The sequence below is a fragment of the Saimiri boliviensis genome, chromosome 11 (assembly GCF_048565385.1).
Source record: "Saimiri boliviensis isolate mSaiBol1 chromosome 11, mSaiBol1.pri, whole genome shotgun sequence".
In the NCBI taxonomy this organism is placed as follows: Eukaryota; Metazoa; Chordata; class Mammalia; order Primates; family Cebidae; genus Saimiri; species Saimiri boliviensis.
In genome coordinates this window covers 46,588,119-46,602,300 of record NC_133459.1, presented here as the reverse complement: position 1 = coordinate 46,602,300, position 14,182 = coordinate 46,588,119, and the positions used below count along the sequence as shown (strand labels likewise).

The following is a 14,182-nucleotide window of genomic DNA, read 5'->3' as shown; positions in this document are numbered from 1 at the left end:
CTCATTTAATCTTCACAGTGTAAGTTACATACTATTATTCTCCCTACTTTTCAGGTGAGGAAACTGAGGCACAGAGCAGTTAAGTAACTTACCTAAGATCGTACAAGTAGTACGTAGTGGTCCTATAACCAAAACCTGGAGTCTATAATCTTAACCACCGTACTAGGCTGCCTTCCTGTACTATGAAAGGAATATATCCAGAAGCCCCGGCCAGGCCCAGAGCAAAGCTATGGAGCCCTCTGAGATTCCTGCTGGACCTGGACTCCACTGGCCTGCTCCAGTCAGGGCTGGAGAAATGGTGATTCTCCCTTCCCCTTCCCACCTTACCAGGAGGTGTTCCTTCCATAGTCTCAGGTCCTGAATTCCCCAGGCGAAGCCAGCCACATTCTTCGGGCTAGAGTCCAAGTTTATTTAAGAAGAGGAAAATGTTATTATGGAAATTACAACAGCTTTACAAAACAGAGCGTCACTGTATCAATCCAGGACCACAAGAATGCTCATCAACTTAATAGCTTCCTGTTAGTAGCCTTTCAAGCTGCGCCTGAAGCTGGCAGGCATCAGGGTGTGGGAGCGAGGCCAAGCAACTGGGTGACATTGCCCCCTCCTCTGCCCCCTGCCCTTGGGAATGAGAGCCCACAGAGGGTACCCCCTCCCTGACTCCTGCAGTCCTAAACAATACAGGCAGCTCAGTTTCCCATTCTCAAAAGTGGAGGGGTGTGTGTGTGTGTGTGTGTGTGTGTGTGTGTGTGTCTGCTTGCATGTCTAGGGGTAGTGAGCACAGCAAAGGGCTGGGGCTCCCCTTCCTGCCAGCCCCAACCCCATTCCACACCCTCAGCCTAACTCAAGTATAAATGAGGTTGCTGCTCCTCAGACTCTCTCCCCAGACCCAGTGCTTAACATCTAAATCTAGGTCCCTGATAAGGAGAAGGTAGAAAAGAGTTTAGAAAAAAGATCACTCTTTTTTTTTTAACTTTCTAAGCCTAAAGAGAGAAAGCCGGGGGTCTTAACTCTTTTTAGTTCTTTTTTTAACAAAGGAAGAAGAAAAGGAAACTATTAAGTAGAATTCCTGAGGCTGGGAGCAGCCAGGAGTCTGGCGCGTGTCTCCTCCCGGGTAATTATCTGGCATTTAGCACCCCTCTTTCCAGCACTTGTAATTAGCAGGGAAATTAAGATGCTGTCATCCTACCTCCCAGCTTCTCGCCACTAGCTCCAGAGGCCTGGGGAGGGGCCTAATGAGACGGGAAGGGGACCTGCACAGCTAGAAGAATGGAAACTACACATCGAAAGGGCTTTGCGCTGTCGACAGGGCCCTTTGACAAGAGGAGGGCAATGGAGGGTCCTTTGGGGATCACGTCCTGCCATCTCCAGATGCAGCCATCTCTTCCCCTCTGAATTCCTGGAGCTTGTGCGGGCCGGGCCACACCCCTTCCCACGGGATGCTGGCCTAGCTGTGATTAGATGGCTGTGTTTCAGCAGGGTCTCCTTGCATTCACCAACATCATTACAGATGTCTCTTGGGTGCCTGCCTCTGTGCGAGACCCTGAGGAAAGAGATGAGTCAGACCCAGCTGGAAAGGTAGGTGTTCACCAGGGAAAAGATGGCGTTCGGAGGGCAAATGTAATACAAGGTCAAAAGTGACAAGGGCTGAGAGAAGCAGGACCAGCTGCAAAGTTAGAGGGGCCTAGTGAAGAAAGGAAAATGTGGGACCCTTGTTCAAAAATGACTACTAATTTCAAGATGGCAACAGCAGAGGAGTAAACCGAGTGCAGGGTCCCATGTGAGGACATAGGCTGCATGCCCCTGAAACCAGCCCTGGAGGGAGGGCTGTGCAGGTCTTGCCAATTTGGGAAGAATCCTTGGAAGAAACATTTGAATTGGTCTGGTTAAAGAGACCAGTACTGTTTAACAGACAAGGTCTCCTTGGCCTGTCTGGCCAGTTTTCTCATCCTTTGAGGCCTCACTGTATGCTCTCTCCTCCAGAAAACCTTCCCCGCCAAACCCTGGCTGGGTTAGGGCTCTCACAGCCTCTCCTCAATCCCTCTAACCCACGACTTCTCTAAAAACCTGTTTCTCACCATTACAAATGATCTGTTTGTGAATCTGCATCTCCCACAAATCCACATGCTGCCTAAGGACAAGGTCTATACCTAATCCCTGTCTGTATTCTTAGTGCCCCATGGAGGCCCTGGATAAGGTAGGTGCTCAACAGCGGTTGGCAGAATGAATGAACACACCTAAGGGAGTCAAAGGCCTCCTTTGACTGATGGTTAGGGAACATGAAAATGCATCTTTACCTATAGGGCTGGAAAATTAAGCTGGAATTCTATCAGAAAGGTCCCTAAATGACAGGCCAAGGTAAGAAGGCGTTACTGTCCAGGAAGGTTGAGCTTTTAAAGATCAATCTAGCTGCTATGCAGAGGACGGATTGAAATGGATGACGGGGTGCGGAGTAATGGGAAAGAGGCAGGTGAGCCTGGCTGGGTGAGCAGTTAGAAAGCTGAAATCATGACCCAAGCAAAAGGTTAGGGTGGTTTGGACCAGACAAGATCCACAGGAATTGGGAGAGAGGAAGAGCTGGATGAGAGCTTTGAAGCTCCAACGACCCTGGTGGCAGCAATGCCGGGTCACTAGCCAGCTATTCCAATTATTCACAGAAATCAATTCCATTCCACAGAGGCTCAGATAAAACTTGTGTTGCCAGCCGACGGTAATGGATGGGGAGCTTAGAGTAAGGAGATAACAAGAGGCCCAGAGTGTGGGGTGATCAGGTGGGGCTTTTCAGGGTGGGGGAGGAGCAGTAAGAGGTTATCAAAACATCCCTTCAAATAGCAAAGGCTCAGAGCTGGCCCACCCAGTTGTGATCTGTGACGAGACAAGTAGGCTCCTTTTCAGACCTGGAGCTGTGAGATTGAGACCTACTGGTCCTTGGGCATTATTCCCAAGGGGAATCATGGGGAAACTGAGTCAGTCTTGCTGCCCTGAGACTTATATTGAGGTCTAGTGCCTTCTCTCGGGAGATGGAGAGACATGGGCAAGGCCATGGAGTAGGCAGGACACCCTCTGAGGCCCCTTTCATCCTGGACTTTCTGGAATTCTGAGTCCATGAATCACCATAATGACACTTTGTCTGCAGGATCAGGAATAGAATGTTCCTCTCTCTAGCATGGGGCAGAGGGAGTAGGAGGTAGCCTTCATGGTCTCATCTAAGCTGGGCCAGAAAGGCTATGTCCCCAGGAGCCTCAAATTCCTCCCCATATGCTGCCAAGGGATACACAGAGCATCCTTCCTCCTGAGACATAAGAGGATGTGGATGTGAGACAGAAAGTTTGCCCAGGGGAAGAGAAAGAACAAGAGATGCTGAGGCTTCCTAGAGCAGGGAGGGAGCAGAAGAGGGAGGCTAGGGGGCCCAGGTCAGCTGTCAGAGGGTGGACCAAAGACTGACGCTGATAATAAATAACTGATTCTTCCATAGTGCTTGCCACCACGTCAGGCACTATCCTAGGTTGCTGTCTAGGAAGGTGACTGTGAATTCATCATCATCACCCTCTCAACAACCCTCATTTTATAAACGAGGAGACCAAAGCACCAAGTTGAAGTGAACTTCCTCAAAGTCACACAGCTAGAGGAGCAGCTGTACTTGGACCCAGGCAGCCTGATTTCACTTCATCCCAATGCTGTGAAAATCATCTGTTTGCAAAGGGCTTGCTATGCATCTTGGTGGGGAGCTAAGGCTCATAGAAGTGATTTGCTCATCATCCCAGTTCAGAAAAGTAGCAGTACTAGGATGCAAACCCACACTTATCTCAGATCCTTGCACACTCAGCTCTAGGGCTCCCCTGCTGGGCCCCCGGCTGTGCTGAATGGCTGTGCTCGGGCAGCTCCAGTCAGAGGCAGAGCCTGGTGCACCAGCCCCTCCTGCCCTCCTCAGACAGCTTTTCCTCACAGTGTGGGTGTAGGCAGCTGGAGGTTGGCCCTCTCGGCCCCATCCGCTGACACTCAGGGCTGGGATGAGATAGCGCTTTTTATCTCTGCAGAGAGTTCAAGAGTTTATCCCCACCGGGGCAGTGGGGAGCCTGGTGCCCCTTCTTGGAGGGTGTCCCATGACAGGAGAGATGGAAGGCACTTCCTCTCTTTCCCTCCAGCCCTCACTGTCTTCACACCCAGCATCACCAGAGGCCAGCAGGAGGTGCCTTGGAACAAGCCCTTGGACACGAATGCTGGGTCCGGTGGAAAACATCCGGCTCAGAGCCCAGGGAGAACTGGGTACCAAGCAGCCAAAGTGGCTTGTAAAGAGGTCAGAGCTCTGAAGGTGGGCTCCACTGTGCTCCCACAGCTCTGAGCTCATTCTGCTTTGTGTTATGGGTATACGTTTGTGTATCTGCCTCTCCAGCAGACTGGGATCCCCATGGTTTTCTAAAATGCCTGGCACAAAATTTGTAAATGTTATTTAATCAAATAATTTAATTAATCATACAGAATATCTTAGAACTAGAGCATCTCAGAGCTCACAGAGCTTCACAATCATTCGGTCCAAATGTCCTACTCAACAGTTGAAGGGGCCTGGAGCTGGGAAGTGGGGGAGGGTTGAAATGGGGTAGAGGAAGACAGGTCGAGGTTGCACAGTGAGATAGCAGCAGAGGATACACTAGAATGCCGTCCTTCACAGCAGAATCAAACCAAGGGTGGTTACTTTTGCTTTACAGTTAGTTAGACCAAGACCCATCCTGGCTCTCCATTGCCCTCTGAATAAAGTTCAAATTTGTTATCCTGACTCCCAAAGTCACTTTTTGGTATGATCCCGGCCAGCGTGTCCACCCTTGTCTCCTAGTGGACATCCTCACCAGGAGGGGACCCTCATCCTCCTCCATCTCAGGTTACACTACACCCCTCCAGTACCTGGAATGAGCCCTTCTCTTTTGCTTCCAGGCCTTCCTTCCTGTTCTCTGTGTCTGGGACCCCATCCCTTTGCCTAGGACACTCACCGCTCCTTTGTCTGATAACCCTTCAGGTGTAAGCTGAGATGCCACATCCTCTGAAAAGGCTTCCTTGTTGTCCCTTGTGCCACAGCCCCATGGGATTCCATCTATCAACTCAGGCTACAGACGTCTCTGTCTCCAGTCAGCCTGAGAGTTCACCAAGTCGGAGACTGAGTATCTTACATCCCCAGTGTCCAGCACAAGGCCCAAAAGGAATGAACACAGATGAATAAAGACAGGGATACTAGTGATCCCAAAGTAACTCCAAGCCCTGTGCAAGGGAAAAGGCACTAAGTTGAGAGGAGGAGCAGGAAGGTGTGTGTCAGAGCAACCAGAGGTGGAGGGCAGGAAGTGCCGGCAACAGCAAGAGGGACGTGATGTCCAGTTCAGTTACCCGAGCCTCCCTTCTATTCTGAGGTCCAGTGATGACTCTTGTTTCTGGAAAACCTTTGAATCACTGGGAAGCATTTGGGAGAAAGAAAACCCTTGGGAAAGAAAACCAGTCGGCACCTCAGCCCAAGTACACCCTCACCATCCAGCCAGCCCCGGGAAGCTGCTCTAAAGCTGGCCTTGAAAAATAGTCTGAAGTTGGCCAGAGGAAGAAGTGGGGAGGCCATCCAAGGTGAGAGGAACTGCGTACACAAAGGCTTGGAGGGAATGTGGCTTGTTCAGGGAACAAGGAAGAGTTTGGGGACAGGAAGCGATGAGCCCGGGGGTGAGCCGGAGCTTGGCAGTAGAAGATTTGGAATACCGTGCTGAAATACTCAGACTTGCCGCAGGCTCACACATTCAGTGCACTCCTGCCCTGTGCCAGGCCCAGTCCCTACCCCAGAGTAATTACAGTCTAGTTGGGAGAAAAGAAACTAAGAAATACTCAACATTCAGGGTAAGAATGGAAGTATAATGGAGACGCAGAGAGGCCTGCCCCAGAAGGTGCTCTCGGGTAGTGATAACTGCTAGAAATCCGATGATGAATAGAACCTCTTTCCTTCTTTCTTTCTTCCTTCTATCCTATCTCCTCTTTCTCTTTTGTTTCCTTTTTCCTTTGTTTTCTCTATCTGGCATTCAATGATTAAATAAGTCATCACTAAAGAGCCGCCATGTATCAACCACTCTCCTAGGACGGGCTAGATGAGGTGAATGCAGTCAGCTGTTGCCCGTGACTACATGAAGATTGTGGTCTACTGGGGAGACAGACATAATATACATGACCACACCCATATGCACACACACAAAATCCCAGAAACCTGCAAAACATTTAGCACCATTAGAAAACATACACCTTTGATCTGCCCAGTGAGCAGGAGTTGCTTGGCAGAGGAGTGTGAAGGCTCACATTCAGCAAGAAGGAGTCATGCATACAAAGGCTCTGCAGTGAGAGGGAGCTTCACATGTTCAAGGAAACAAACAAATAAACAGAAGGCCAGCAGGCCGGTACAGTGGCTCACACCTGTAATCCCAGCATTTTGTGAGGCCAAGGTAGGTGGATCACTTGAGGTCAGGAGTTTGAGACCAGCCTGGCCAACATGGTGAAACCCCGTCTCTACTAAAAATATAAAAATTAGCCAGGCGTGGTGACAGTTGCCTGTAATCCCAGCTACTCAGGAGGCTGAGGCAGGAGAATCGCTTGAACCCGGCAGGTGGAGGTTGCAATGAGCCAAGATCGTGCCACTGCCCTCCAGCATGAGTGAAAGAGCAAGACTCCACCTCAAAAAAAAAAAAAAAAAAAAAAAAAAGGCCAGAGCAGCACAAGAGGGTCCCGGAGAGGCAAGGTGCTGGTCAAGTTTTAATGGGTGAAGCAGAACTGCTAGGGGTGGTCAGATAGGGCTTTATTCCAGGGATTTGACCTGATGCAGCAGTGGGGGATGGTTTAACCATCTATCTGAGGCTGTTTTCTTGGGTCTGATGCTGGGGACTGAAGTCACACGGGTAAACAATTAGAGGAAAGATGGATGTGAAGATGGAATCCTGAAGGTCTCACTACCTCCAAAGCCCCAACTTGGGCTGTGAGAGTGCCTGCAGGAGAAGCAGGAGATTTATACCATGGAATTAAACACGTCCTTGGGCCAGGAGAAGAGGCCAAAGAAAAATGCTGCAGGAGGTGGAGGAAGTGCAAGCCCAGCCCCTTTCCCATACCAACAGGTGTGACTGCACCGATGCCTGGGGCCCTGCACTGCCCTCTAAGTGTCAAAGAATGCTACTGCTGTTCATGTCCTCCTTCCAAATCTCCCACAAAACATCTCTGGTGCCCCCTGCACACCTGACTCTAGGCAGGGAAGGAAACTCTGGAAAACCCAGTTAGTTCCAACCTAGCTGACTTGACACACGACAAATCCGCCATCGGGGCAGGGAGCAGATCATACCTGGCCTTCATGTTAAAAGCCCATGAAGTCTGCATTGTAAGAGGAAGGCTCCATCCACATTCCAGTCCCATTCCAATAGCAGCGCTTTCCTCCCTAAGCCTGGGCTGCACGGAGATGCAGAAGATGCTCTCCCTACAAGCCCCCAACACAGAAGCCACATTGCTCCATGCTGTTCCTTTCCTTTGTCTCCACAGGCCAGGAAGCTCAGCCCCACCTGGCTGGGCCCACTCCATGTGGGACACTGAGAGCCTGCCTCATTTTCTCCACAGACAAGAGGAGGGTCTGAGGCCAGCTCCCCTCACCCAAGGCCCCTTTCCCATCTGCTAGAGACAGACGGAGCCCCAGCTGGGCCTACAGCCAGAAGATTCAGTCACTCACTTTCAATTTTCCACAAACTTGATACCCAATTCCTATTGCAAAAAAACCAAATCACCTTCTACTCTTGAGATACCAGGAAATCACAGTGTCTCAGAGCTGCAGCGACCCTGGGCACCCATCAGGACCTGCCTATCCCCTGCTGTGCAGGAGACACAGGTAGGACTTGATGAGGCACAGGCAAAGGTGGGAATTTAGTCAGTCCCACGGTGAGTGTCAGGAAGAGAGCTGGGGCCATAAACCCAGCTCCCCTGCTCCCTGGCTTCATACACTTTCCAACCCACAAGTACCTGAGAATCCTTATCTGCACACCTGGGGCTCTCCTGCAGCCTTACTCTGCTGGCACACCTTTTTTTGACAGGAAACTCAGCACTTCCAGGCAATCTGGATAATTTTCAGTGTTAGAAAGGGCTTCTCTACCCTGAGTCTGAACCTGGTTCGCTGACCTCTGCAAACTTGTCTGGGAACTCAAAGAGCCCGAAACCCTCTTGGGAAGATTAATATGGAAGGAAAAAATTGGAGAATATTGTATTCTTTGGAATTCTCTGAGATGGGGAAAGCAGAGTGGTAGCTCTCCCTGCAAGAAAAGCCACAGATTGGAGTGAGAAAGGAGCTGGTAGATATCCATCGGGCAGTCTATAAAGTTGGCAAAACCTGTGACCCCTTCCCATGACACCCTCAAATCTTCAGTCAAGTGACAAAAGCATGGCAGAATCCCCAGTGCAATTCAACTTTTGTGGAGAAGGGAGAAGGGCGAAGTTTTATGTCTGTTTGTGGTTTGACGTGGCACAGAGGGTGCTGCAGACCCCAGAAGCAGGAACAGAGGGGCAGGAAAACCCCTGCAGAATAACCGAGCGTGTGAGCTTCACACCAAGGTTGACCCAACTCTCCCAAGCGCATGAAAGTCCCCAAGAGCATACAGATAACATATAAACATTGTGCCATTCGCTCACCATATTCCTTCATGTGAGAGATATTTATTGAATGCTGGCTATGTGCATGAGGCACTGGGGGCACTATTATGAACAGACCAGACATGAGATCCTGGATGCTCTGTATTTTTAGCTAATATCTCTTAAATAGGTGTCCCACATTCCCAAGGAGTTTGCAAGGTCCTCAAAGGCTGCAGTATGTTCGCCTCCTCCCTTATCCCTGACACCCACCCCTTCCCCTCACCCCCACTACTGCTCCACAAGAAAGACACACCCTTCACACTGAGTCTCTAGTGATCTGTTTGGGAATTCACTGGGAAATACAATTTCATCAGTCACATTTACTGACCAGACATTTAATCAGTTTTATACAACCATGGCTTGATTCTTATTACAACCCCTCCAATTGAATCAGGCCAACTCAGAAGGGGTCAAGCCGAGGTCACTGAGTCTAACCCTCTGCTTCCAGACCAGGCTAAAACCTAGGTTAGATCAATGTTAGGGTCTGGTAAAGGGCAAGAACAGAAGTCTGGGAGTCCGGAGACCTGGGTTTGAGCTGGATTCTGGGTTAAGCCCACTGCACGGTTGGCAGTGATGGTAATGTGAATTGGTAGCAATTAGGAAACCCCTTCTCTCATTTGGTCCTCTCAACAACCTGTGAGTTAGACAAAGCAGTTTCTGTTATCCCCATTTGACGGGAGGATACTGAGGCGTGGAGAAGTCCAGCTGCTTTCCCACAGTTGGGCACAAAGCTGGTGAGTGGAGGTGCCGGGATCTGAGCCAGGTCTGTCTGGCCCTGGAGCGCCTTCTCCTTCCATACCACAGTCCCCGTGGGGCACCAACTCCAGATGCTGCTGTGCTGTGTTCCACTGACAGGAGCCCCAGAGCTGGGCTGACTCATGGACTGACGGTCTGAGCCCTCCTGCCTCCCCTGCCTGACGGGTTGACTGGCTCTTCCACCCATCACATCACTGGCCAGTAAACAGAGAAAGGACAAGAAGCCAAGATGGAGGTTGGGGATGGCCAGAAGAGAGAGAGAGGAGACAGACGAGGAGGTCTCGGAGCATCCATCAAAACAGCCAAGTCACCCTGGGATCTCAGCTGCTGTCTGATCTGCCCTGAGAGCCAAGGTCCCAAGAGTCTGTGCTGCCTGACAACCTGTCAGTCACTGCCCCAGGAGAGCTCCTTCCCAGGCTCCCTTGGCCTCGGGGCCTGCTGGGACCCGAGCAAATGGGCAACATGTACAGGGCTTTGATAAGGAAGAGAAGCAGCCACTCAGACACCAACAACAGACAGACCCATGCTTTTTCAGCCTCCTGCTTTATAAGCCGATTCTCTGAACACTTGGTCCCAGCCCCAAACGCCTTAAGCTCCTTTGCTGACTGCTTTAGGAGCTGCAAGTTCTTCTTAGGCATTTCTAGTTCTCCTGGCCTTCACCCTCACCTCCTGGGCTGGCCTACTTGGTTGGACATGCCTGGCCACTGCACGTCCTGCCCTGTGTATCCCGTTGGCCTGGATGTGGGACCAGGAAGAAAGGAGGGAACGAAGGACCCAGGCCAGCTCGGGTGGGCTCTGCTGCTGAGGTCGAAAACAGGGAAGGATAACTGTTAGAATAAAAGATTCTGCCCATCACTCCCTTGGAGAGCTGAAGTTGAGGGGGATGCTGCCCTGTTGTGCTTCTGTACTGCTTCCATTTCAACAGATAGGTATAGATGCCCGCTCTGTGCCAGACTCTATGTTGGGACTCTAGCCCAGACGTGATTCCAGCTCCTGAAGGGCTTCTAGACTGGTAAGGACAAGAGCTCAGCAAACAAATAATGAGGACCCAGGTGATCACTGCTCTGAGAGGAGCTGAGGAAGCCCAGGGAAGAAGGGCATCTAAGGAAGTGGCAAAGAACCCAGAGGAAACAGCTCGGACCCCGGACTCAGAGCCGAGTTAAGATTGCATCCTGCCACGGTTCACTCACTTCTCTAAGTCTCAGTGCTTTATCTGCAGATGAGAGTGATAATATTAAGCACCTCACAGCACTGCTCCAAGGATTGTGACATCCCTGTTCCTACCTACTGTGTGGATTGTCCTCATCTGCCTGTCTCTGCCATGAGTCTGTGAGCTGCTCCTAGGGCTGGGGCCTGCCTCATTCACCACAGCATCCACAGTGCCTGCTGCCAATGTCACTCAGTGAATGTATACAGGAATAATTAACAAATGATTCTGCAGAATGAAAGACAGAAGAAACAGACTCAAAAGAGAAGAAGAAACAAAAGGAAACTCATGTTTTTAGCCCCCACCGTGTGTCAGGCATTAGGCTGGTTCCTTACGTGTATGATTAGGGTTAGCTCCCCCCGTAGACTGCTATGTATGGTATCCTCCCCACGTTACACATAAGAACATGGAAGCTCCCAGACCTGCTGCTGGAAAGCTGGAAAGCAGCAGCCTCATGGCTCCACGTTCATTCATAGATCCACACAGCCCTTTCCGTCATTCTGGGCTACTTCCAACTGTCCGAAAATGATCTGGCCAGAGCCTCAGGTCCCAGAGGGCAGCTCCTCCCCCTCCACTCCTCTCCGCATCCCCAGCTGTGCAAACATTCTCCAGCTGGGTGGTTCAAGGAGTGCTGGGGGAGGGTCTGGGGGTCTGACAGGTCCAGTGAGCCAGGCTTTCCTCGGAACAGCTCCCACCCCAAGGTGGCCTAGAATCCATCCTCAGCAGGCTCAGGAGACGGGCAGAGAGCCTGGTTGAGACCTCAGCCAGCAGTTGGACTCTAGAAATGACAATGAGTCCCACCCCAAACCTGCACCCAAATCCCAACCCCCAACCTCCATCCTCAACCCCCTACCCTCATTCCAAGTGCAGCGGGGTCCCTGCCTGGTCCGTGCTGCACTAAAATTCTTGCAGCAAGTCGTAGGCTTGTGTGACATACACACCTCTCAGTGCACCATCATGCTGCTGGCAGGGACAGAAGGCCTGGGAACCCACTGGCTTTCTTCACCTGCTTCACTACACCCTTCTTCCCTGTCCTCTCCCTGCCCCAGAGTCCTCTACACAGCACTAGCTTCATCTCCCACTTTCCTCCCTGCAGGGCCCACCTAAAGCCAGAGCCTTTGCCGATATTGTGACCCTAAGGGTTCTGTCACCAGTTCAGCAGCAGTCTCAGAAGGGAGTGGATGTTAGAGAAAAGATTTCCCTGCAAAGAGCACCTGCAGGACACTCATGGCCAAACCCCTACAATCAGAACTCCCAGCCTGGGTTTCCTCAGCGGAGTGACTGTTGTTTTCCTGAAGGATCAGATAATCCACTTCTAGGAGGAAATGGGCACAAAGTGATTTTGGTTCACACTAACACAAACACAAGCTGCTGTACACCCACCCGGCAATGAGAGGCACATTCGCTTTTCATCCACACTTGGCTCTCAGACAAGCTGATACGGTCTTGCACGTACCACCCAGAGAGTTGGGGATCCACCCTGCCCAAGGGCTGACACCAGCATAAAAGAAAGGAAAACCTTGTCAGGGGATACCCATCACCCATCCCCAGAGGCTGCCTGAAAACTTTCCATTTGGAGATCAGGCCTTGTGAGTCGGGAAAGCAGTGTCTGTCTGCACGAGGGGACTTCCCAACTCAGGAGAACCCAATCCATCCTTCCTATGGGTCAAGTGTAGGAAGGCAACCACACCCAAGCAGATCCTGGAATTCATCCACACACATTCAATGTTCATCTACTATGTGCAAAACCCTTGGGATGAGGCACGGAGTGGCAGAGAAACCCAAGTTTGGAGTCAGAAAACCTTGACTTTGTCACTTCGTTACTCATGTCAGACTGAGATTCAACAAACATTTCTTCCACACCAACTGTGTGTTGGCCATGCATACATGAGCAGTTTCATATAGGTCATTCCTCTATGTTATGCATGCAAAACCAGGACCCAGAAAACATATATGTCATTTGTCCAAAGCTACCTCCATTTGCTTATATGTTAAACGGGTTCATACCAGTACCTACCTCACAGGATTATTGTGGGGATACGTGAGTTACTTCACGTAATGTTATTAAAACAGTGCCTGAAACAAAGTAAGCAGTCAGTACATGTTAAATAACATTTAAAGGCCTTGTTATAAATTCTGTTCATAGGAACAACAGAAACCGAATTGAAATAACTCAAATCTAATTTTTCCCCTATAGTACCAAGCTTCTTTTTGCATTTTTTTGGCTAGCAAATATTTCCGACAAATAGCTATTTGGTGTTAACTCTATACTAGGAGCATTACAAAGTGTGAGCTGCTCTTGGTCTCATGTTCAAAGCCCCAGTACACAGGCCCAAATTCCCCTCTTAGCATCAGTTCCCTCCCCTCCCTTAAGCAAACACTCTCCTAGGTCATGATGAAGAGTAACTATTCCACCAAGCTCACTCCTGGTTCTTCTGCCTTCAGGTCTTTATTCAGACTCAAAGCTTCCAAGCTCTGTTTCTGTGGGCTCAGGAATTGCAGGAGTTGTATTCAGGAGTCCCAGTAGATCCTGTCCCTGTGGTATAATAGAGATCTGCAGGCTTTCGTGTCAGAGCTGTAGCACGAAATCTCAGTTCTGCCACTTCGGCTATGGAAGCTTGAATGAGTTATTTAACCACCCTGAACCCAAGCATTCTTATATGAAAAGTGTGTATAATAATTCTCGTATGAAGTATATTAAATGTAACACTGCACAGAGAGTACACTTCCCATTCAAGTTTTCAATTCGCACTCAGATTACAGTAAGAATATAGTTTTCTCTATTTTTAATGTTCTTCCATAAGCTTTCCATGAATTTTTATGCCTACTATATCTTTTTTAAAATCTAGTTTTATTTTATTTTAAGTTCCAGGCTACGTGTGCAGGACATGCAGATTTTTTACATAGGTAAATGTGTTCCATGGTGGTTTGCTGCACCTATCAACCCATCACTTACTGAGCCCCACATGCATTACCTGTTTATCCTAATACTATGCCTTATCCATACCAAAATCCAGTTTAAGAAGGCATAAACTTAACACCAACCAAGAGAGTTCATCATTTTAAATTTCATCTCAAAGTGGTTCAAGAAATGTTCAGAGCTTCTCAAATCCTAGAGGAGTGACTTGTGAACTCTCTTTGAGAATTTGGCTCAACCTTGTCCTCAGCCTGTAGCCACACCATTTCCACCTTTCAAGATCTGGCCCCAAGTTGAATTACAGCTGTGGTCTCAGCCATCTGTTTGCTGTGAGCTCGCTGGGGACAGATGCTGTGTATGACTGATTGCACAGAGCCTAAGGAAGCATTTGATAAGTCCTTGAATGGACCAACATCCATTGCAGTCATCCATTCAACCATCCATCTCCAATTATTCACTTATCATATGTGAATTAAGGACTCAGTCCTCTTTAGGGAATTCTCCAAACATGAGAACCTCTGCCTTATTTGTCCCCTTGCATTTTCTCTCTCCTGGAATCCTTCCAGCCAGTTCTGCTGCCCTCACTGATATTCTCTGCTTTCCCTATTTCCAGGCAGCCTCTTCCATTTCCATTC

General features: G+C 49.7%; 1 long non-coding RNA gene across 2 annotated transcripts in view; it reads right to left on the bottom strand.

Moving 5' to 3' along the window:
- The window catches only part of LOC141580247 (uncharacterized), a 32,702-nt gene that overhangs the window by 12,385 nt on the left and 6,135 nt on the right, over window positions 1–14,182 (bottom strand). For both annotated transcript variants that reach the window (XR_012512401.1, XR_012512402.1), the window contains exons 3-4: window positions 12,648–12,706; window positions 328–394 (exon numbers count right to left, since the gene is read on the bottom strand). This is a non-coding gene — a long non-coding RNA (uncharacterized LOC141580247). The remainder of the gene's footprint in view (window positions 1–327; window positions 395–12,647; window positions 12,707–14,182) is intronic.